Source organism: Ochlerotatus camptorhynchus, unplaced genomic scaffold (assembly GCF_037179485.1).
Source record: "Ochlerotatus camptorhynchus isolate MF236.1 unplaced genomic scaffold, CSIRO-AGI_Acam_v1.1 ptg000432l, whole genome shotgun sequence".
Classification (NCBI taxonomy): Eukaryota; Metazoa; Arthropoda; class Insecta; order Diptera; family Culicidae; genus Ochlerotatus; species Ochlerotatus camptorhynchus.
The window spans coordinates 7444847-7471155 of NW_027040918.1; the positions used below are offsets into that span (position 1 = coordinate 7444847).

Below are 26309 nucleotides of genomic sequence, written 5' to 3' on the forward strand. Positions count from 1 at the left end.
TAGGTATTTCGTCGAAGTCGCTAAATGTCGCGATCGTGCACACACCGTATTCCGCGTCGTCGTCGTCGTCTTCGTCGGTGGCGGCTGGCAATTCTGCTGAGAGTGCAGAATTTTCAGAACACAGTGCCCCCACACTCTCGGCGGAGCAGCGAGAGAGCATCCAGAGACAGAGACACCGAGAACGAGAGCAAAAAATTGAAAAATTGTGCGATTCAATCCGATCCGCTGAGATTTCGCAACGCGCACAAGACCAAGAAGGAAGGAATTTGAGTTCGCGATCTTTTCCGTCTTCCTCATCTCTTTCACGGTCCTGTCGGTTGGTCGGTCGGTCGGTCGGTCGGTGGTATGGTGACCCGAAGAGGCTTGTTTGGGTGTTCATGTAAATTTTTGCTCTGAATGAAGTGGATACTTTACAACCAAACACCACCACTTGATCGTGCAAGAACCATTGAGATGATATGTTAGCGATCGCATGGGCGATCGAGGTAGATGGTGAGGAGTATTTACTCCGCTACGTCATTGTGGGTGTTTCTGTAGGAAAAAATATGAATTTTCCCACCGATGACATGATTAAAGTGAAATAAATTGTACCAATAGCGGAAATTTTTTCTCGTTCAAGATTTCAGCAGAATTACATACCCACGTATGAATTCCTATAAGACCACGATCTACCCTTTTGATCCCTGTTGACACCTAGAAGTGCAGAGATAGAGCAGAAGAGAGCCATACAATCTCTCTAGCCTTCAGCGAGAGGAGAGTGAGCGAAGGAAAATCGTGTTTGTTTTCCTCTTTCATGCTCCCCAGCTCAGTCAGGTTCTCTCGCATTTTAGGTGTGTGAGTGAGCTAATGAGAGGGGATCACCACCCCAGCGACCCACCGGTTGACTGCCAGGCGCGCGTTGTGTTGTCTGCCCGTTCGAGCTGCTGCTGTCCGATAGCCGTCCGCCGCTTCTGCTTCAATGAGTTCACCGGCTTCGACCCCGCAGAGGGCAACCGGTGCACGTATTTGAGTGTGCTCAATGAGACACACGCTCACCAAGATTGGCAGTGGCGAGAGTGGGACGGAGCCATCGGGAATTCATGGATCATGGATTGTGTGAATTGAAGGAACAGATGTGTCGATGTATATGGTTACATGGGTAGATCTGTAGTGGGTTTACTTTTGGAATGAGTTGGAGCATAGATGGTTCGATCTTAGTGAAGGGTATTGTTGTTGAACAAAACAAGACAGCAGAGCATCCTATAAATATTTTTTTAATTAATTTATTTATTTGATAACGCTCAAACGAATTAACTTTACAGAGCCGAGGATTCTTGGTCACTATACAATACATCTTAAAGTTATAGTCAAAAGGTACAACACAATAAACACTTTATCTTCCGCTATCCAAAAAGCCTCCGCCATCAGAACTGGAGCCGCTTCCAGTAGTTTCATTGTATGGCGGTTACGCCAACGAGAGTCAGAGCGCGTCCATTGCACACTCATCACGAATCGGTTGCTTTCCAAAGTCGACGACTCATCGACCGAAAGAACTGCTGATGAAGAACAATGAGGAGGACCACACATGGTTGCTTCCGAGTAAACATACGATCGCGTGGCACACATCGAGAGTGGCTTGCTTTTGTCGACAGCCGAGTGAACACTGACCTATTAATATGTTAGAAGTTGTTCGGAGAGTGCCAAATCTGCAGCTCAGTGGTGACGTGACAGCGGGCCCACAACAGCAAATAAAATGACATGGGTCCGGGACACGCTGTGTTCTTTCCAACTCTGTTACTGATATAGCCTTTGTCAGCTGGCTGAAAATCTGCATCGATATGGTAATAGCTACCGTGAGTCTCCACTGAATGTGTCATGATGCTTCGCTTTCTGTGGTGAAATCAGTTGAATTTATCTCTAAATTTCTATTTTCGCTTATGTGAGCGTCAATTTGAAATTTGATCATATGCACCCGTAGTTAAGGAAGAAACGTTTCGAATGTAGGCTGGGATTTGTGTGATAAGCCTTTCCCGCCATTCACCAAACTGAAATGTCACCCGGGATCTTGCATCCTCGAGCTATAAACAACCACGCGACTACAAAACTGCATTGAGCTACACACATATAAATAACTATTTTTACACGATACGTAATCCATCTTTGACATAAATTATGGTACGTAAACAAACATGTAATGTAAATTATGTGTTCCGAAAACGCAACATTCGCAACTCGACGAAAAGTGTTTTATAGAATTGATTTTCTTATTTCTGTCAACCGATTCTTATGTCATGAGCCACATATGAAAAGCACATACAAGCTTTTTGTAAACAAATCATCTTATGCCCTTTTCTCGCCACCCACATGACACCAACGCAAACCATCAACATCAATGGGTAGGGGAAACTTTCCCCTTCCCGATAATGTTGTTGGTTTGCGTGAGCGACCCTTGGTTGGCGCGTAAAGGGTCTACAATGGTTTGTTTACAAAAAGCTTGTATGTCCTTTTCACATGTGTCTTACTGGATACTTGGGTTATCAACAAGAATGAATTTATATTTGTTGGGGACATTTCCTCGAGCCGTGGCAACATAAAACTTTTGCCCAGGAAGCTGCCCAAAGTCCATATTTACAAACGTTTCGTTGTCCATCAGTATGCATCCTGGGTTCCTCGTGAGAAACTCTCTATATAACTTCCGAGCGCATGCTTTGGCCATTTGGTTATGTTTCAGTGTCCGAATTGGCTGCTTGCTGGCACGATAAGCTTTTGTTTGAATTGTATTTTGTGGCAATGTCACCTTTCATAGAATTCTGGATTTGCTCTAATTGCTCTCAATACCTTTCAATGCAGTTGCCGATCGTTGACATCGAGATGTCCAAATATTCCCTTGGCATATCAAATTGATCGGGAATTCTTCAAACAATCTTCAATCAGGAATCATGTCAAAGACCTTCAAATGATCGGCAATTGTATTTAAATCCTTTGCATATTCTCTCACAATATCAGGTTGATCAGGAATTCTCCCGAATTATCATAAATTATATCGAAGACCTACGACTGATCGAAAATTGACATCGCTGTCCGGGACCGTCCAGACCGATTGATGTTGATTTCCACTTGCCCGGCGAACGTACCCTTTCCTTCCTTTTTTTATAGAATCCGTATCCTTTCCTCGACCAAATCCTTTTGTCCTCCGTAGACCTTCCTTCACCGCACACAGGACACTACACCACACAGCAAAAAAATAATTTTGATATCACATCAAAGTGGATGCACTACAATCATGTCGAAAATTTCATATAATTTTTATGACCACATAAATAAACAAATGCAGTAAAAGCAGCGTAATGTCAGTTCATGCATTGTATTAATGATAATTTTGTCCTTTTTAGCAAGTAATATTACACCATATTTTCGACATGATTGTAGTGCATCCACTTTGACGTGATATCAAAATTATTTTTTTGCTGTGCAATTTTCACACAATATACCGTTTATTACAAAAACACTACATTGATTTTATTAACTACAACACTTCATTTATTCTTACTAAAACTAAACAATAATTTTGTACGTGTACTTTTTAGCATGATTTGGAAATTGAGAAATCATGCTATATATTTTCGAAAATCATATGTTCATGTTTTGGTACACAAATATGGAATGTTTTGGTACACAAATATTGGTTTATATGCCCCAAAATGTGAAAGAGTTAGGGATTTAGGAATTATCTTAGACTCTAAAATAGCTTCCATAAACCATTACAACACAATTATTCACAGGGCAAATAACATGCTAGGCTTTACCAAGCGCTTTTACTATAACTTTCAGGACCCATACACAATTAAAACACTATATATTGCCTATGTGCACGGGAAAAATACGATCTCCAAAATGAGAAATATGACTCATGATTTCATGAACACAGCGTATTTTCATGTTATGAAAAAACACCATGAATAGTATTCATGATATCGTGAGCAACTTTTGCGTAACGCAGCAAACATTCCCAAAATCATGAATCATCCGAGTTGAAATCATGAGCTAAATTCATGGGTTTAACTTTTAACCAAAAAATGTAAAAATAATAAAATAAAGCCTCAAACAGGATTCGAACCAAGAACCTTGAGATCATTAAACCCATACTTTGACCACTAGACTATCAGTAATTGTATAAGATGGAAGACAAAAGGCGTATAAGAGACACATATGTAGTGTGGTTTATGAACACGGTTTGCCAAGTACGTGTAACGCTTGTAGCGGTCTTGATTCCACTGCATTATGAAATCATGAATTTTCATGACGAAATCATGAATTATTGTTACGATTTCATGGGATGACAAGTTTTTTCATTTCATGATTTTTTATTCATGAAAATGGAATCCGATTTGTTTCCGTGTGAGGTCAATAATGTAATATTGCAGCATTGTATGGTCTCCTTTTTCAATCACGCACGAAGAATGATTAGAATCCGTACAAAAACAATTTCTATTATACGCTCTTCGTAAATTAGGTTGGACATCATTTCCTCTTCCATCATATGAAGCACGCTGCATGCTTATAAACATACAAACATTAAAAGAGCGTCTTGAATATGAAATGGCTTCATTTGTAAACGATATCGTTTCGCAGCGCATTGACTCCCCAGAACTTTTATCAAAATTAAATTTCCATGCACCTACTCGGCAACTCCGAAATCGAAATTTATTTGCCTTAAAACAACATCGCACAAATTATGCAAAATATGGGCCATTAAACCGCATGATGGCCTCTACAATCAATACTGCGAAACCATTGACTTTACAATGTCTCGGCATAAACTAAAACAATATTTTTACTCCATAAGGCATTATATCTCATAAAAAATAGGAAAGCTGACACTGCTTAATTTTTATTAAAGAAAAAATTATACTTTTAACCTTTTGTCCAAAGTTGACGAAATAAATAAATAAATTTAAGAAAACAAACCTGTATTCTAATATGTACGTTGTTTGACGAAATAAATAAATAAATAAATAAAATAAATAAATTTTCTTTGGAAATCCCCGAAAAAACATAGGAGCAAGATCGCATTTCCTTGCGCGCACACTGACGGGAAAAATAGTCAGTAGTATCAAACTCTACGCATGCATATTTTCTATGGGAGGCAATGCCACTTTCCACCCAAATTTTACACCATTAGAGAAACAAAATCCTTGGCTAAAATCACTTGGAGATTTTTCCGATATTCGCTTTCCTGTACCAGATTTTCGGGATGTTCTTAGAAAAACCACCCAAATCACAGACAAACGGCTCAAAATGTCAGAACGATGACCTTAGGTTGTAATGAAGAAATTTGTTACACTTCTTGAATAAGCTTTTGAAATATGATTCTAAAATAAGTTTCTCAAATAAGCTTCTTAAATAAGCTTCTTAAATAAGCTTTAGCAGTAAGCTTCAACAGCAGCGCCAATGGTGTAGTGGTAAGCGTGATTGCCTCTCACCCAAAAAGGTCTGGGGTCAATCTCAGTCGGCACCGCCGGAATTTTCTGATGCATAACATCTTTGATCACGTCTTTGGGAAGTAAACCAGTTGGTCCCCTGTTCATGAGCTGATGGGTCGATAGGTAGGGTAATGTGTGGGAGCTACCTTCCGGGCGTCGGTGGCATTGGTACTCAGTACGTTCCATTTGATAACAGTCAGTGATGGCTTATTATGTGGGAAAGTAACCTCGGAATGGGCGTGACTCTCCAAACATTCTGAAAAGGCTACTACTGAACTAATTAGGCTTGGAATCAATCAAGTATTAAGTACTCAACACAATATAATTTTTCTCTGATTAGCTGCTTGAACGTCAAGCAGTACAGTTTGGTCTTTGCTCGCTCTGTCGAGTTGTTCGATAAACCTATAGTTTGTTACAAACGTTCGCAGATATACTGCACGTCGCGTCGTCAGTAGTGTCGGTCGCATCGCGTGATGGGAAGACAGCGTTCCCGGAGCAGACTTCGTGACCAAGCGGAGAAGAAGAACAGTGGTGAGGGTAAGCCGGTACCTACCTCAAATAGGTACGCTACTCTTCCCACCGATGTTGGGAATACCAACCCAGTCCCGGTCAAGCGGACGAAAAAGAGGAAGAAGAATCAAGAACAGTCCGATGGTACGAGCGGACGCGATGATTTTACCGCGACGAACGCCAGCGACATCGGTGATTTCGGCGACGCCATCGAAAATTCTGCAAGTACCACTCAACACGCTGATTGACGATCTCTCATCGCTGGGTGTTGCAGCTGAGTTTAAGCTCGGCAGGATCGGCACCAAGGTGATGCTGCGAACAAAAGCGGAGTACGAAGTGGTCGTGAAATATCTGAAGGATTCCAAGGCGGAATTCTTCACGCACGACATCCCCGGTGAGAAGCCCTTCAAGGTAGTCATCAAGGGTCTACGAAACTTCGACCCCAAGATGGTCGAAGCTGAAATCAACCGGTACAAGCTAGCCCCAATCGCTGTCTTCAGAATGACAAGGAGAGACGAAAACGTGAAGACTTTTCGGATTGTCTTTTCCTGGTGCACTTCCAGAAAGGGACGGTGACGCTCAATGCGCTGCAAGCCATCCGATCGATCTACTCCATCATCGTACGGTGGGAGCCATACCGTGGTGGCCATCGTGACGTAACGCAGTGCCAGCGGTGCCTCAATTTTGGACACGGTACCCGCAACTGCAACATCAAGCCACGCTGCAGCAACTGCGCTCAAGAACACGCCACTTCCGACTGCCCTGCGGATGGATCCGTGGCGTTAAAATGCGCCAACTGTGGTGGTGCTCATCACGGTTTCGACAGATAGTGCTCCACACGCGAGGACTTCAAACGCATCCGAAAACAGGTGGCAACTAATAACCAACCAGGACGCAAGAAGGACAAAGCCCTGGCATTTCGGACGGAGGATTTCCCACCTCTTCATGCTCCTCAGCAAAGGCAAGCGAATTCACGGGTGCATCCCGCTCAAGCAACTTCCGGTGATTCTGCTGGCCAAAGCTCTCCATCCCCCTGGATTCTGGAGACAACCAACAGCGCAAAACAACAACCCCGATCTGTTCTCAGCGGATGAACTGATGAAAATTTTCGTCAACGTGTCCGGTGCTCTTCGTAAGGTCCACAATAAGCCCGAACAGATCCAAGTTCTCGGGAAGTTCATCATCCAGTATGGCGTCTAAACCGCTAACTATCGTCACCTGGAATGCTTGCTCTGTAAGAGCAAAAAAGATTGAGCTTGCCGACTTCCTCCGCAAGCACAGCATCGACGTGGGCCTTCTAACCGAGACCCATCTAAAGTCCGGCGACAGCTTTTGGTTGCCTGACCACAACATTATCCGGCTTGATCGCACCAGCTCCAAGGGGGGGGGGGGGGGTGTTGCAGTCGTCGTCAAGAAAGGAATAAAATACCACACTCTGTCCCATATCCGTACCTCTATCATCGAGGCCTTTGGTGTGGAGGTGGAGTCGTCGACTGTATACGTTCAGTTCATCGCCGTCTACTGCCGCCAGCAGTGGACTAGCGGCTAAATTCAAGAAGGACCTGTCCACCATCACCCGTACCGGTTCCCGCTTCGTAGTTGGAGGAGATCTGAATGCTCGCCATGAGGCCTGGCGGAACTACCAGCAGAACCAGAACGGTCGTCTGCTGTTCGACCACTCACAGCATGGGCTGTACTCCGTTTGGTTTTCGGATGAACCAACATTTTTCTCACCGGCGGGCAACCCATCGACGCTAGACCTTTTCCTGACAAATATCGGCTTGTCTAAGCCGGTAGCCTTGAACGAACTCAGCTCCGACCACCAACCGGTGGTGGCTGAACTGGGCTGCAACGTGGCTCCTGCTTCAAGCCTGCGCAAGGACTATCATCGCGTAAACTGGGCCCAGTTTGGACGCGTGGTAGACAGGCACATCATCGACAACCCGCCGCTTGATACTGTGGAGGACATCGACCGAGCGTTGGAAGGACTCCACCAAACCACAACCGTGGCTGACGAGGCGTGCGTCCGACGAGTTCCTGTGAGGGGTAAGTTTATTGCCATTGATTCCCACACCCAACTTTTGATTCGCCTGAGAAATGTTCGTAGACGCCAGTTTCAGAGGACTGGAGATCTAGCGAGGAAACGTGAAATGGCCGATCTGAACAGGCAGATTGCTTCCAGAATGGACTCACTCCGAAATGAAAATTTCGGGTGTGTTGTCCAGAATCTGGATGACCGCTCCAGACCATTCTGGAAGGTAGCCAAGGTCCTGAAAACTCATCCCAAACCCATTCCACCTCTCAGAGTCGAAAATGATGACGATCGGCTTTTAATTACCCCACAGGAGAAAGCAAATGCGATCGGCGAGCATGTCGCTTCATCGCATTTGCTTGGCTCGACTATCCAAAGTCCGCTCGATGATCAGGTTGCGCAATGCTTTCAAAACCTAGATACCTCCCCTTGTGTCGTGCCTCCGGCGGATATGATTACAATACAACAGATTTGCTCAGCGCTGAAATGCACCAAGAACATGAAAGCTCCCGGGTTTGACGGTATATTCAACTTGATCTTGAAGAGACTCAGCATGAAAGTGCAGTCTGTTCTAACCGCTATCTTCAACAGATGCTTGGAACTGCACTACTTTCCAAGCATCTGGAAAGTAGCAAAAATCATACCAATCCGCAAACCCGGTAAGGATCCAACATTGCCTTCAAGCTACAGACCAATCAGCCTCCTTTCAGCGCTGAGCAAATTGTTCGAGAAACTCATTCTCAATCGTTTGCTCAAGTTTGTCGAGGAAAACAACATTCTCCTTCCGGAACAGTTTGGATTCAGACAGGGGCACTCCACCAATCATCAGTTAGTACGGGTGATGAATAACATCCGAAGTAACAAAGCTGTATTCAAGTCCACAGCCATAGCCTTGTTAGACGTTGAAAAGGCGTTTGACAATGTTTGACATGATGGACTTGTGTACTAGCTTTGTAACTTCAACTTTCCTTTACATCTGGTTAAAATCACCCGTAACTACCTCCAGCAAAGGTCGTTAAAGGTATCGTTGAATGGTTGTTTTTCAGACACGTTTTCCATCCCAGCAGGTGTCCCGTAAGGCAGTTTGCTGGGCCCCTTGCTTTACAGCATTTATACTTCCGACATTCCTCCCCTCGGTGACGGTTGCGTGTTTTTCCTGTTCGCAGATGATACCGCAATAGCCGTCAAAGGAAGGATGCCTCGCGAAATAACGAACAAACTTCAACGATGCCTTAACGCCTTTGCTGATTATGCCACCACGTGGAAAATCAAAATCAATGCCTCCAAAACACAAACAATCATGTTCCTCCATCGACAATCACCCAAACTAAAACCGGCTCCCTCTTGTACTGTAATCATGGATGGCACAAGGGTTGAGTGGTCCGCCGAAGTAACCTATCTCGGGATGTTGTTCGATGAAAAGCTCTTCTTCTGTTCGCATGTAGAGAAAACTGTAGTCAAGTGTTCTACCTTGGTTAGGTGTCTGTATCCGCTGATTTGCCGCAGATCCCGCCTCTCAAGGGTGAACAAACTGGCCGTCTACAAACAAATCATAGCACCTGCGATCCTCTACGCAGCTCCGGTGTGGGAATCATGTGCACAGACTCACAGGAACAAAATCCAAGTCGCTCAGAATAGAGTGCTGAGGATGGTTCTTGATCGTCCTTTCGGCACTAGAATAACAAATTTACATGAAGAGGCAGGCATTGCCAAAATAGATTCAAAAATTAACGAAATTCAGAATAAATTTGCACAAAAATGTAATGTATCAGAAAATGCTTTGATAAGCAATTTGTATATAGTAGATTAGGTGTATATAGTAGTTGTAGGTTAGTTGTAGTTGTAAATAGTAGTTATAAGTAGTCTCCTTTTTCAAATGTAAAACAAACCAATCCCACCAAGGTGGTCATTCTTAAAACAGGCCTGATAGGACTAGGAACTGTAATTAATAATAATTGAAATTTCAAAGGAATTAAAGTTGAAAAGACGCATCTGTGTCACTTGATAAGTTATACATGTAATCTACACAAATTCAAGAAATATAGATCATTTAAAGTCAAAGACAATATCATTCCTTATAAATTAATCCGCTTTGATCAGGCCTGCTGCACCCCTTAGATGGATTACTCCCATCACGACACCACGCCAATACCACTGTTTCATTCTTCCATCTGTTCTATAGTCAGGAATAACAACGTGATGGGTTACTGTTCTCGGCTGGTGGTTGCGGGTCGGTTGGGTGGTTCCACAAACGGGGGGCCATGCTTCGCGACCTGGACTCACCTCAACCGAGTGTGTAGGTAAAGTGAGCATGTTGGGACTTGGGAGAGCCTCCACAATCTCTCTCTCCGGGGGGAGCACCGCACACACACTCAAAACATAGGAAAAGAAAGAGAGAGAGAGCCCCAAGAACGCGACTTACTGCGAGCGAGCATGGGGCTGCCTGACGGACTGAAGGATGGAAGTAGAGGAAAATAAAGAGTAAAAAACATTGTTGTTTTAGCATTTCCACCGAATCAAGTGAATCAGTCAGCTTTCGTAGTTTGTGGTGTGCACTGCTACAAACGACACAGTTCGGTTTCCGGGCCGGCCGCATCTCTGGAACACTAGTGCGTTGCGTTGCGCCATATCCAAACAGCTGGACGTGTGCTGGATTACAAGTCGCGTCGTCGATCGGGAGCAATTAATCATAGCCCCATCATCGAGGGACGATACTCGGGAATACAACCGCCGCCAAACGAGTGACACCCATCAGCGGAAGCAAAGGGTGCGACAACAGTGTGGGCAGAGTGCAGGAGTGTGTTTGCGTGTTTAGTGTGGGTGGTCAGTCGGCCGCGCAGTTCAAGCTCTGGGTTCGACTCCCACGCGGTAGTGACACTGTACGTGACGGGTACGGAAGAGGTCACGCGGAGAAGTGACAGAAGTGTAGCAGTCAAGTGACCTTTCCCGTTGGAATTGCACGTGTTTTGAGTGCTTGCTCCTAATGAGATAACACGCGTGACTGAGTGATGCCGTTCTGAGTCGTATTTACGGGATGAAATATTTATAATGACAATTATTGTTGTCGCAACGAATATGGATTAAGCTGTGTTCTACTCTACGGAAAAGTAGTAGATACCGCCCGACAAAGTTCAGAACACTGTGCCGTATTGGAGTGTTTGTGTAGTAGATGAAAAAAAGTGGATGAAGAAGAAAACAAATAGTGAACAACTGAGCGGGTTAGTAGTGTGTATGTTTGCGCCGGTGTCTATGCGCAATATTATTCATGAGTTGTGTCGTTGAGGGAAGACCAGCCAGAGAGAGAGAGAGAGAGAGAGAGGAAAAAAGAAAAAAAAATAATACGATCAGCTAGGCACTCTGTGACATTTTGACTTAAGTCACTTGAAATGTCAAACCATTTATAAGTTTAAATGTTACATCGCTCGGGTTTTCGTTGAATGAGCTGTGAGCGGTCTACTAATACAGCTACTACCTACGGTTACTACATTAACGTGCGATACGGGGCGGTGATGGCACTCGAAGTTTCAGTCCGTACTTTGAAAATGAGAACAACACGGAACGAAGCGCTCGGATGGTAGACAGACAAGCGACCGACGGACGGCGGCAGCTGAAATTAATATCTCTGGAGATCCGTTTACCAATCGGAAAATCGACGTGCTGGTGTATATGTGAGTGTGTATTTGCGTGCGTGTATTTACCGACCGCCTCTGGTGACATATCCGGTGATGGACAGCGATCATAATAACAATAACCAAGTACTACACCAAATGAGTGCTACCTGGCTGGTGACGACCGTCGGTGATAAAATGTAAAAGTTGAGTTTTTATTATCAATGCATGATCGTTTGGCACAGTGTGCAGGTGATTCGCTGTTTTGGCAATAATCGGATTTTGTTGGTGGAAAACTTTACTGCCTCCGACGTATGCAAGGAATACCCAATAAGTTCTCGAAGCAAAGCGTATCGTAACAAGCCTTTTTGAGGTAGGTATCAAATGGTTTTAGCTATTAAATTCATGTTTAAAAATAATATCAAAACGACAACTGAAAGGGGCTTTTTTATTAGAAACTCATTAAATTGAAAAAATAACATCTTTAGGATTGATCAATGCGTTGAAAATTAATCGATTCTTAAGTGAGAAAAGCAAACAAGTTATGGTTATTTGTTTAGCTACTTAGTTCGAAAAAGTTGTGTAAATTTCTGTTACTGTGATGCACATAAAGGGAGCATCATTTAACATACAAGCTTACATTTTAGATCGTGTAAAGTTGTGTGACATTTCATGAAATATTCCAAATATTGTATTCAACCATCCATCTTTGTAAGCAACATTTATTACAATTTGCTAATTTAGGTGATAAAGAAATTTACATGCATAAATGTTTGCATGCATGGATGTTTAAATCACCATTGAAATTCAGATTTTTTTTTTCTGTGTAGCATTTTGTGAAATTGATTACTCTTACTACACATTAACTCTATAGTACTTTTTACATGATGTTCATTTGAAAACTTAGTATAAATGGAAAATTTGTTTTTTTTTTCAAATGTATTTCGTGTTATTTTAGCAATTTTTATCATTCCAATCTCTACAAGTCTGACATAAAACATGTTATTGCCCAGAAGCGAACTATGAAATTGTCGCTGGGAGTCGATGTTTCTAGGAATGATTCATTACAACTAATGTGTTTTCAAAACCAATCAAGCTTCTTTTTGGATTTTATTTAATGGCCAAGCGGGGTGGCAAAAATGGTCTCCATGGCGACAAGGCAAAGGAGCTCATTCAAAGAGGTTTTCCACGACACTTATTTCGTTAAGGGTTGATGCATATATTATGTCACGCTCTAACGAGGGAAGGTGGTTCTAAGATTTTATGACAAGCAATGCACGATAGGGGGAAGGGAGTAAATTTTTCCTCGATTTAGGGTATTATTAATAAAAGTAAATGGTAATTACAAGGTGAATTTCGATCAGATTGTAAGGACAAGCCCTTGAGTATTCCAAAGGAAAATCTGCGAATGATTTAACAGGAAATCTGAAGACGTTTTAATTAGCAAGTGTTTCTAACCACAATTCCAATAAATTTCTGACACGAACTCCAAACCGTGCTTAGATTAAAAAAAAACTAGTTAGGGTTAACTAGACCACTCCCGGCCAATTAAGCACAACTCGCACTTAGTCTTTCTTAATCGAGCGTAGTTTAGCACCAAACGGAATGTTATTTTTACAAATGGCCTCAAAATTTATTTACCTTTCCATATGTACCGTTAGTTCTGAATATTCGTATATTGTTGAAAATGCAAAACTGCTTCTGGCAGTTCAACTGGGCCTATGGGTTTTCTTAGGCCTATTAGCCATTGAAACGCCATTGGGATTCTCTTTGGCCTATGGAACGGAGAGAAAAAGTGAATTCACGCGTTTTGTTTTCGAGATCTTATTTTACGTTCTTCAACACTTCGTCTTGCAGCTATTGAATAGAAGCATCGTACCGAACGTTGCTTTGACACGTTCACGCCGAAATCATAGATATATTTGATGTGTTGTGCTCGATAGGCCGGGAATGGGCGATTAGGCCGAAGTAGGTTTTTCCCCTAGTCCTGGAACGTGTGCAACCATGCTCGACTACAGCACACGTGCCAAAAACTCCAGACATTATTTCGAAGAGAATTGCGAGAATATTTCCAAGGAAATCTCAGGAGAACAATATTTTTTGGAGCAAATACCAAGGGAAGATAGGTTAGGGAATGCAATCTAAGGAATAATGATTGCCCCGTAAGGTGGGTAGATCACTTTTTCGTGGTACGTTACGGGATGTAAGATCTACCACCGATTCTTAGTCCTGACTACTTCAAACTAGGGGAGCAGGATTTTTCAGTAATCAAAGGAACACATCTTAGTCCTTGTTACTTTTTATGCCTTAATGATAGTGATAAGAGTCGGCTTTGTCCACCGAGGATAATCTTGAAACAAGGAAAAAATGAGTTAGTTAGTCTTCATCTATGTAATTCGTAATCTTCTATTCGTTGTTCCCTAGTTTGAAGTGGTTAAGAATAGGGTTCTGATGCATGGTCATTATCGGTGTCATTTATTAATTTTGTTGCTAAGGAAGTCAGAAATTTTGACTGACAAAGGGGCGCACGTTTGGAGGATGTTTCAACACTCCGTAGGGTATAAATAGCAGGAAATTTAAATTAAAGTCGGATCCTTGCGATAAATGCAAGAATGACACTGGTAAAAAAATCGTTTACTTCATCATTTCTCAATAGTGATGGAGTAATACGATATGCACTAAACTAAGGACACGGGATATACTACATTAAATCAAATTACTGGTTGTAGTGTTGTTAGGTCCAAAACAGAGGAACAAAGGTTTGTAACCCTTATGAGTTTTCTGCTTTCTATTTCTTAGTTTGAAAATTTGTCTATTGAATCATATTGGTGCCTTTGTATTTGTTCTCTTTCTTTGCTTCGTTGGCACTGTCTGCTCTAAAATACCACAAATAATTTCATAGAATGCATCAACTGCTTGTTCTATGTTACAATTACGTAGTAGAGGTTGCCAGTCTATACAGTCCAATTTGAAGGCGAACCAGCCTAAGGCTGAAAGCCTCCTAAATAAAGCTAAATAATAATAATATACAGTCCAATATATTTTTGATTAGTTTATAGTTTACTTTGCTAAAATCAAATAACGGTTCGGACAAATTATTATTCAAAATTGCGTTTTTTCATGAAGGGTTACGGTATGTAATGTGGGTCTAGTCCTTTCATTCGGCCTATCACGCAAATAAATAATTAATTAAGGAATATTACACAAAAAATAAGGAAAATATTGATCACTGATGGTTGATAAATGTGTACCACACACAAATCAATTTATATCACAACATTTCAATACATTTTCAGCTCTCGTAAGTAATAAAACTGGTTGAGAATATCACAATGTTCGGAGTTTTTAGCCGCCATGACTTATAAGGTTAAGATGGGAAGGTTGACTGACGATCATCAAATGGCCTGATTATGGCATTTATTGATTGGAATTACCTGATAATACACACTAGACGTAAAACTTACAGTTGCTGTTTGAATATTTTATGTTTATTTTAATTGTTTAACAACGTTTTCACAAGTAAAACATGGACCCAACTTTAGGGACACATTTCTTTTCTATGTTCCTAACTATGGCCCATGAAATTCATTTGACAGCATATAGCAATAAGAGTAACGTCAACAATGTTGTTTTGCATTTGGATGATAAGGAACGAACAGGAAGGGAGATTTTTTCTGCCAAACCTGTATAATGAACATCACAATGTTCTGATTTAGATATTCTGCGGTCAAAAGACGATAAGCGAAATTTTTAATTTTTAATTTTTAAATTGAGTGATTTAATGTAGTTTTCGTAAAATTTTCTCTAAGAAATGTTTTGAGGAATGAAGAGCATTAAGTTAACAGTGATAGTGATAAAAAAAAATACATCAGAAAACGTTACCAAGAGCGTTTTTTTGAGGATCAAACAAGATAGGACGAAGTTGCATCCATAAATAGACCCAATTTGGGGACAATAGACCCATATTACATACATTTCCCTCGTGAGTTATTGTCTTAAAAAAAGTAAGTTTTTCAACTTTTCGTGGTTTCTGATAGCAAACGACATGATAAGCATATCTAAGCATACCATTTAGCAGTAGAATATCGTTTGCAGGTAAATTCATTGATGAGTTATGATTAAAAACGTAATCGATGGCTGCATATTAGACCGAGGTTAGGGACGTATACCCTACGAATATAGACCAGCGCTGTCCAGCGTGCGGCCCGCGGGCCGGACGTGGACTCTGAATCTCAGCAATGAAATCATTCTTGTCTAATTTTCTTCATCATTATGAATTTTAGCCCAAAATGAATGAGAAATAAAAAAAAATTGTAGCTTGAAACATGTTCATCGAACATAGATACAACCATTTAAAAAAAGCAAGTTTAAAAAGGTTGGATAGGCCTGATTTAGAGAATTCAATTGCAATGTGAAACACTTCATTTTTCCAAAGCGGAGTTGGGGACTCAGATATGGGTCATTCCAGCTAAAGTGGGTACAACACCTGTAGTCGATGTCACCGATTTGAGCCAAACTTGGCCAAAAGGCTTATTCTGAACAAATGCCTTTTTTGATTTTGCTCTAAAGTGCCTAGATCCTTTTGGGCAACAACCCTGTATTTTCGAGATTTTTTTTTAAAAATTGCAACGTTCAGAAGAGATTACTACACAACCAAATAAGCTATTCGTGATCTTAGAACGTCAATTTTAAGGTTATTTTTTTAATTTTGATTATTATAGGAGTACCCACATTTTGTTTTTGTTAAAGTACTTACAGTAAACAGACTGATTACGGCAGGTATTTTGTCAAAAAAATGGCCTATTTTCACCATGGGTGGGATTTTTTATTTCCTAATATTTTGACCTCTTCAAGTAGCAGCTTTCATCTACAGCTGAAATTTTATATACCTATCTGATTTCATCGTACTTTACGTTTTAGCCGTATCCCATAGAAACGTATTTTTCACTTTTAGGACCATAATTAAATTATGGACAAAAGTAAATAAGTGAGCTAGTTATGATTTCATACAATGAGAATCCAGCCCAGAACATGCGAAAACAAGGAATTCAAGAAAAAATAAAAAATATATTATATAGCATTGATTTTTCACCAGAAAAGCTCAAAACTCATCTGGTCATATCTAAAAAAACTGCTTGTCCAAATCATTTACCCTTGGAAACACATCAAGTACAAGAGTTTTACAAAGTGTGATGAAAATTTGAGCCCAAAATATTAAGAAATAAAAAATCCCGCCCATGGTGAAAATAGGCCATTTTTTGACAATTTTGATACCTGCCGGTAATCAGTCTGTTTACTGTAGTTACTATAACAAAAACAAAATATTTGTACATTTATAAGAATGAATATTAAAAAACCATCAAATTGACGTTCTAAGATCACGAATAGCTCATTTGGTTGTGGAGTATTCTCTTCTGAAAGTTTAAATATTTAAAAATCTCGAAAATCCAGGGTTGTAGCCCAGAAGGATCCAGGTACTTAAGAGCAAAATCAAAAAAGGCTTTTGTTCAGAATGCCAAAATAAGAGTTTTAGTCAAGTTTGGCTCAAATTTTTGATTTATCTTTATTTAGGAGGCCTGAGGCTGGTTCGCCTCCATTGAACAGGGTATGAAGCTTTTACTCCTACAATCGTTACCAAAAAGGATTCATTTTCATCATCAAAATAAAAAAGGCTGCACGTTGATTAAAATTTCCGTATATATAGGAACATTTGCTTCAGTCACAAATCCTGCAATAATGGTATTTTCCAAACTTAAATTTGTTTCAAATGCATGTTCTAGAGGAAAATAAACAGCTGCAAAAATGTGAATTTGATCTCCAATAAAAGTTTAACCCAAACATGGTCGAACTCCCTACATTTGCAAGTTGAAATTTGCTCTGATTCATACTCTACAATAACTGCTATTAATACACACCACCACCACATTTATTATTGGATAACAAATTATCGCGATCATCTATAAACACATTGAACCGATCCTAGAAAACTTCTTTATTATTCATACCAGCATCCCAACTCGTTTCAGTTCCCAAAATCACTGGAAACCTACATGCTGTCAATTGCTTATAAATTTCATGTACTGATATCGAGAGGTCGTCAAAAAATGAAAATAGTCCAGTTCTGCAAAACCATTGTCATCGTCGGTCAAAGTAGATACATTTTCTTTCTCCAAGGGGCGCTTCAATTCCGTTTAAAATACGAATGAATGCAAGAGCACGTCCCATACGTTGCAGCTGAAGTCATCCAGTAGGGCGAATGTTCTGGAACGGAACGTGGCAATTCAACACTCGCCGGGTACGGGTTTAGTATCCCAACTAACAATTTTCGCAATGTAAACGCTTTGCTCATTTCATTTATACAGCCTCAAAGCTGTATTCAAATGTTATACGATATGAGGAAACTCAACCTCTTTACAAGCAAATCTGGCGAACTTAGTCAGCTACTTATGGCTGTTGTGACGGTTGGGACAAGCTCTTATTGCGTATCTATTTACGCTTCTATACACCGTTCGAAAAATTCATGTAAATTTCTGCGAGATGTAGCGCACATAAAATTAACGCTAGATTTGGCATAAATGTACGCGATATTTCGTGTAAATTTAAGCGCAATATCGCATAAATTAGCAATATTGTATGCAAGCTTGTAAACGATTTCACTATTTATGCCAAGAGTAGCTCAAAATTAAACGAAGGGAGATTTTACGCGATAACTAAAATTCAGAATTTGTTTCTGTGTACAGCTGTTATCCTGCTGTTTAGTTGTGTGTGAACTTGAAAGGCGCTTACTCAACCTTTACCCGATTATCCAATAATCACTACACAGCTTTCTCTTAACCCCAGGTTAAATATTGCTTAAGCTTTTTTTTTTTTTAAAGGAATTTATCATGTTTATTTTACTGTGCATTAAACTTAATCGAAATTAGTTATAACCACACCACCAAATTATTTTTACTGTACCGGAACCTGGATTCGAACTCGAGACGACCGCATTGTCGAACCTTGATACTACCAACTTCGCTACGCCAACACTTTGAACTGACGTAAACACATTCACATGCCTTTCTTCAACAAGATTGCTGAGTAGAGGCTTTATAATAGTGCACATGAATCACTTTTCTCGACTTATCAATTCAGCTTTGTAAAGAAGCAGAGTAAAAGCTGTAAACCTGCACAAGTCTAAAAATAAACCTAGTTGACTGTAAAATAGCTTCCAACGTAGCGCTAACACAGTGAATTACTTGAGTAAAGGTTGTTTAGTTGTTCAAAAGCCCTTTTGATGTTTATGTTATTCAGTAAGAGTTGTTGGTTGTTAAGAAGCCATCAAGTAAGTAATATATTCGCTTTATTAGCTTTGTTTTGAAGCTAAAAGTTGAAAGTTGATTAATATTTGCATAGAAGTTACATTACCGTTTATTGGGTGATGTTATTCAGTGCGTCTGACAAATTGAATAATGGTTGTGAAAAAGTTGAGTTAACGCTCTCCAAATCTATTTTGCAAGCTTCTGCTTGTAGCTGTATCTACAGCTTTGTTTCAGCTACTTTACAACACAACGCTGGAAACGTTGGCTTATAATGCTGAAAATGTTGGTTGGGATCTCTCCTCTTTGAAATTGGACCGAAGGTCGATAATTAGTTGGCGGTCTGCAATACCAATCCTTCGTGGCCGCAAGAAGTTCTTTATCAGGAATTAGGTGGGTGCCATTTTGTCTGTTGACAATGTTGAGGATACTCGTGTCATTGTTGTAGCTGCGTCGGTTGGAATTTTTGAAATTTATTTCGTAGTTGTTTTTGTTTCTTGTGTTGTGATTAGTGTTGTTAATGTTATTATGGGCCTGTTTTTAGCGCTGTCTCGTCTTTTCAGCTTGCTTTTGCTGGCTCAATCGATGCATTTTTCTTTGATTGGTTAAGTCCAAAGGTATCACTAGAATAACTTTATTTGAACTCTGACGCCACCTTGTCAGAGTAAATTATCAACTAAACTGTTCAATACTAAACAGGTCTCGTCCATTTGAATAACTTTGCTGAAGAAAGGAAGCTAATATCTTGTCTCGATTCAAAGTTATCACTAGAAGAGCTTTATTGGTACTGGTGCGCCACCTAACGGACCTGTTCAGAACTTATCTATCCACTGCCAGACGAATATTTTCCAGCTGAACCACTTTGCTAAATCGTTCTATCTGGTATAGTTCAAGAGCTGTAACTGGAATTGTTTGCCGTGTGCTCAGTAAACGACGCGACTGCTCGATGGAACAAAAAATACACGAGCGGCTACGCTGGTGTACTGAGTACACGCTCCAAACTTCATTATTGAAATATAAACTTTCAACTACTTTATTTTTTATTTTTTTTTCGAAATGTTTCTTCACCAATATAAAGAAGAAGAGTAGATCTTGGAATACCACCAACACCCGGGTCAGTTTTAATAGGATTTCAACTACAGTCATACCTCGATATAAAGCAACCTCGATATAACGTAACTCGATATAACGTAACTTCCACCTCGATATAACGTAACTTTTTTTTAAGTCTAAAAATTGAAAAAAATCAACTCACAATCGATTATTAAAGTTATAAATCCATTTTAAATTATTTTATACATAGTATTATTAAATTTTTCATATAACGCTGGGTTGAATAAACATAATTTTTATCCGAGAGAGAGGAGCCAGATCAATGACGGATGGTTTGTTTTCTTTGTCTTCTTTTTTTTCTCCCCTACCCAATCGTGTTGTTGGTTTGCGAAGGCAAGCCTTGGTCCGCACGAAAAAAGTTGTTTTCAAAAGGATGATAGCCCCATTTCTAATGTTCGGCCTAGTTTGCAGTGACAGTTCATGCCTGGATATCGATAACGTTTGCGTGATCGATAGCAAAGCTGTCTCCTCTCTCTCAGATTTTTATTATTTCAGTAATCGCTATTTAAAAACTACCCAAATTTGCGAGCAAATGCCTCCAATGAACCAGAAGTAGTAGTAACATTACGTTTATTTCTATTGACTATGCTTTTGACGTATGGCTGTCTTTCTTTACTATATTGGGGATCACATTACGAAATACGAAATGGGCAAATAGGAGGCATGTAACGAAAAGTTTATAAATGGAGAAATAAACCAATACATACTGGGAAATATTTCATTCGACGAAGAAAAAAAATCCAGCAATTTTGACGTAGGACGACGTCTGTGATTTCTATATAGGGGTACACTTTGTGAAAACCCACAATGGAACATGTAACACAATTATGAAAGATTTTGAACAGTTATAACTCTGTCTATATCGGATGGATTTTAATTCTAAACAAGCCAATCGATTGGAAAGTCATCTACAAATCCATCTACAAATCTGTTAAAATGAACACTTTATCAATTGTCAATAGGGCACTATTGAAAATTGCACGAATGTGCAACTGTTGCTATCATTATTTAAATTATCACCGATTGCCTGCGAAAAGCGCTTTCCCTAACACAGATTTAAAAATTTATTTCACTCCGGTCTTGCCAAACGGTGTTTATACAATCACTGCGTGTGGTGAGTGGTGGTGTTCGGTCGTCATGAGCAACAGCAGCAGTGGTTTCGGCGCTTGGCGTTCTCCAGTACATAATTAAAGCCTGCCCGCATGCAGCTAGCTGCATGCTCTCGATTCAGCCCTCGATTCTACGAAGAAAGAGGACGAAGCCGCACCGCTACTGATCGGATTCAATTGTGCGTCGTGTGCCACAGTGGGCCATCTATGCCAAGTGCATCGCCCTCGTTCCAAACAACATACAGCTCGCCAGCTTTATCTGTATTGAACACCCTAATAGTAGCTCAGCATTACTCAACCATTACGACAAAACGTTCCTTTTCAGGACCACCATAAATTTGTTAAAGAGCATTTTCTGGACATTTCTCAAGGTCATTATTCGGATATCAGTTCCCATAGGTTTCAATCTAACATACCATGTATTTTTAAGACAACCCACAATTACAAATACGAAAGTTGGTCGCGGCATGAAAGTGGTTTGATTTTGATCCAGAGATGATGGATTTTAATTCGTAAACGCCAATCGATTGGAAATTTTTCTACAAATGAGAATAAGACTTTCAATTAACTAAAGGTCACTTTTAAAAATCGAATTCCCTCCTGTCTCGCCGAACGGTGTTTACTCAATCACCGTGCGTGGTGGATGGTGGTGACCAATCGTCATCAGCAGCAGCAGTGCTTTCGGCACGTGGCGTTTTCCAGTACATAATGAAAGGCTGCCCGCAAGCAGCTAGCTATCAAGGCTGCCCACAATAGCCCTGGGTTCACCGAAGAAAGAGGAAGAAGCCGCACCGCTACTGATCGGATTCAGTTGCGCGTCGTGAGCCGCTGTGGGCCATCTATGCCAAGTGCGTCAACCTCGTTCCAAACAACATACAGCTCGTTAGCTTCATCAGTGTTGAACACCCTAATAATAGCTCAGCATTACTCAATCATCACGACAAAACGGTCCTTTTCTGGACCATCATAAATTTGTTAAGAAGCTCCTTCTGCAGTTAACAAATAACAATTTCATATAAGACCACGTAGTTCTACGTCATCATTACGTACAACCCCATAGGGCTGTCCTTTGTAGTTTTTTGATGTATGTATAGTACAAATAGTGAAAATAGAACAATTGAACAATTAAGAAATTTAACAAATAAAATATGAATATGTCGCATACTAATCAGAATCGCGAACGGATGGGATGAATCTATATTCTCTCGCACGTATTTAAAGAGCGCTGCTGTCGTGTCTCCGATTTTCCAGCAAAGTGGACTTTCTCTAAATATATTTTTTTAAATTTCAAATGAACTTAATTTGAAAAGATTTCCTTTTTCACTTGAGTATTCAAAAATGTAAACCATACAAATACAAGAAATAAAGATCATTTAATGTCAAGAGAAAAAGGTACCTCCGCTCATTTTCGCATCAGATGGTGTGGTAGCAGCAGCAAGTCAGTGATAAAAGGTGGTGATCAACTTGTTTGTCAACTTCTCAGGACCACTTGAACTTGAAAAAAATATCAATAAATTTACTATGATCATTCAAATGTTGACATGGAAATTGCACTTTATAACTACAGCCATTTTATAAATACCTAGTTTATCCATATGGGACTGATTGCGATTATAGGTTGCCAAGCCAACACAATCATCGGCCCTTTTAAAGGCCTCAAATTGTTAAGCAAAGAGATTAGTTTTCTGTTAAATTACACTTTATTTCATCATCATCTCTTCAGTCCTCAATCCTAAATTTAGGTGTGGAACTTGTTTATATTTCGTGATATGTTCCAATGTTTACATTCATATTTTATTGCAACTTCGGAATAAAATGTAAAAGACTATGTATTCTAATTTTTTGAGGTCTCAAATTTGGCCAAGTTTTACTAAATATGAAATCCAAAAAATGTATATAGGACCGAAACAATAGGTTACTTCTACTGTATTTCAATTGAATATCAAGCATACCGTAGTCTACGTCAACCATGCGGTCGTGTCTGGTAATTTTTTCCGACTTTTTTTTTCAAAACGCGTGCACTCAGTGCACTAATTAGCGTGACTGTTGGAAGGTTAATATGGTGTTTACATATTGAGCTATTTACACTTTTGCTAGTGCACTAGCATAGTAGCTCAACCAACTAGCACGATTTTCAGTTCCTCCTGAAATCTCAAGCTGGTTTGACATTATGCTGCCTACTTTTTAGTACAGTGCTAGTACACTAGCGCTTGCACACCAGCATAGATGTAAACACCGCATATATGCTGGTTCACTAGCGCTAGTGTACTAGAACTATACCAAAAGGTAGCCAGCATAATGTAAACAGTGCGTCAGCATCTACCAGCATGATATTTCAGGAACAACTGAAATTCACGCTAGTTGGTTGAGCTGGCTGTGCTAGTGAACTATCACAAGTATAAACATCCCATAATGAGGTGTTCACACCTATGCTATTTCACTAGTGCAAATGCGCCAGCTGCTGGCGAAAAAACTCACCAGCATAATGTAAACAGTAGGAAATTTCAGGAGCAACTGAAATTCCTGTTAGTTGGCTAGTACACTAGCGCTACCAAATCCGCTCAGATGTAAATAAACCCCATAAAGGAGAAGACGGTTAATCTCGAAAAACGGCTCAAGAGAAACATAATGATTTTTTTTCGATTCGGTATGGCTATAGATCTCGTTATAAAAAACCCACCAAACACATTTTTAGAAACCTTAAAATGGGGTATCTTGTTACAGGTTACTTTGATAGTAGAATATAACATTATAACCATAACATAAATTTACTCTCTGCACCATCTTCAAATTGGAAAAATTGGCTTCAATTTGTAGCCTACACACTTAACGACATCTGTAATTTTTACCGAAATCTGAACAGCTGAGCTGTTCGGTAAAATTTATGCAATTCAATTCAATTGCTTTTCAGCTACTTTGAAACTAAATCTCCACTAAAATGACAATATTTGATCATTTAAACAAGGTTGAACATGTTTTGAAATTATTTTCAAATTCAATTGCCTTTAAAATGAAGGTCAAAGTTTTACCGAACGTTCAGCTGTTATGATTTCGGTAAAATTTACCGAACACGGAAACAAAATCTTAGTGTGTAGGGTATTAAAGACTGTACTCGAAAAAAAATGCAACAGACAAAAATGATCACCAAAAATTCATTTAAGTAGGATATTTTTGAAACTCTCGTGGAATAAATAAACACATATTAGCTATGTTTTTGCAAAGTTGGTTTATTCAACCTTCTCTCCTAGGCTAAATGCCCGCTACTTGGACTTAACGCTACCCATCAAATCCTGTGCAACACTTGCGCCATATTTTTTACACACTTTCATCCACTCTTTCTTCAAATCCTTGTCGTTTTTGAAGACCTTCCCTTTTCTATTCGGCGAAGTTCTCAAAAGTTTGGCGGATTTGCCTCCTTCGGCACGAAAACAACATCGTTCGATTCGTACCACTCCATACCGGTTTCGCGTAATGGCACGATGCCAGATTCGGCCAAAACAGAGTGTCACCTTGGTGGGACCGGAGGAAGGACAGCAGGCGCTTCTGAAGGCATTCTTCTTTATATATTTGGCCGTTGATGGTGCTAGCCGTTATGTAAGGCTTGCTGAATTTGCCACACCCACAGATCGCCTGTCATACTAAGTACTTCTTGGCAAATTTGTCAACCTTCTTCTTCCAGAAGTTCTCCGGAACATCCAGGCGGAACTTGCTGACGGAAAAACTCCAGGCCGGAGATCAGGTTGGCGTCCTCTTTAATGTACGTCTAGTCGTCCATTACGATGCATTTCGGCTGCACCAACCACTCGCGGTACAGCTTCCTGGCGCGGGATTTGACCCCTGAATTCTGTTTATCGGTTCGATTATGCGCCTTCAGAATTGACCTTCATGGCCTCGTCCCGAATCGAAAGGTTCGGATTGTGCTTGAAGTAATCCCTCACCTTCCTTGCGTTCACGGGGTCAGGCGTCGTCGCTTTTCGCTCGCCGCTGGGTCGTCTGGGTCTCCTGTGGGACTGGCCTGGATTTTCCACGACCGCTCCCGTAATTTTTTGTCGAAGCACTTCTTGCTTGGAAGCCATCTCGATAACCAATTGCCAGATTGTGATGAGATTTTGCACAGTCTAAACTAATTTTAATAAAAATTTCATCAATTTTTACCAATGCAATAAAAAGTTACACACAATAAAAAGTGTTGCATATTTTTCGAGTACAATCGTGTAGAGTTTTTATATAGAATGTTCTACAAATTTTCCAAATATCTGAAAAAGAACAATTTTTAAGTTTTTTGCCTGATTGAAAAGGCACTCAAACCATCACTTATTAAATATATTTAAGATGTAGCCATCACAAATTCAATGCTGTCTTTTTATTGCTCATGATGTTTCTGATTATATACTCATTAAAAGTTTCATATATTTTTTTAACTAAATGAGTCTCATAACGCGTGTTTTCCACATTCATCGAATATATAGAGGCTACTAAACAAAAAAACTGATGTTCGGTCATAAAATAAATAAAATAGTGCAAATGCAATAATTCCCGTAATTAAAATACTAACGAATTAACTCTAGGATCATCAGTACTTGTTTAAAAAAAAATATGATGAACATTAATAGTCAAAGTTACCCCGCTTTACCGTACTTAAGTACTTCTCTTTTAAGTAAAACAAGTTTGAAAATTTTCTATCTGGGCTTCCATGCATGTTAGGGCTTAAAAATGTCAATATTTTGGATGTAATTTGAAAAAAATAAGCTGGGTGTTTCAACAATACTGACACCGTGGATTGAAAATTATACCGAAAGAAGGCGCTATAAGCTTAGAAATTAATTGTGATGTTTGTAATTCATAGTTCTGTTTTTTTAGCATGAGTATGAGCATGATTGACCGCCCACGGTTGCTGATCTGTTATTGCCAGATCAGCTGCAATTACACAAAGAACCAACAGATGATGTTTGGGGCTAACATTCATCGTCAATGTGTAAAAACTGGAGATCTAATATTTATCCATACCAGCGCCGGCCTTGTCCGAATGCAGGTCAAATGGGAAGGAATGTGTTGACGTGAAACTCGCTGTAAAAAAACCGAGAAGTCCTCTGCGCTTCTACGAGAAATCACTGGGATGTTGGATGTGGGGAAAGGTTTGCAGCAGGGATCGTTTTGGTAAACTAAACTTATGCACT

At 40.0% G+C, this 26309-nt stretch overlaps 1 protein-coding gene across 2 annotated transcripts in view; it reads left to right on the forward strand.

The window, feature by feature from the left end:
- Positions 1-26309, forward strand: part of Samuel (SAM-motif ubiquitously expressed punctatedly localized protein) — a 760488-nt gene that overhangs the window by 389270 nt on the left and 344909 nt on the right. Inside the window, exon 2 of one of the 2 annotated variants that reach the window (XM_065234227.1) lies at positions 10929-11985. The gene's annotated coding sequence lies outside the window, so the exon portion shown is untranslated. Of the gene's footprint in view, positions 1-10537; positions 11986-26309 lie in introns of those variants that run through there. The other variant, XM_065234226.1, reaches the window with a different exon arrangement.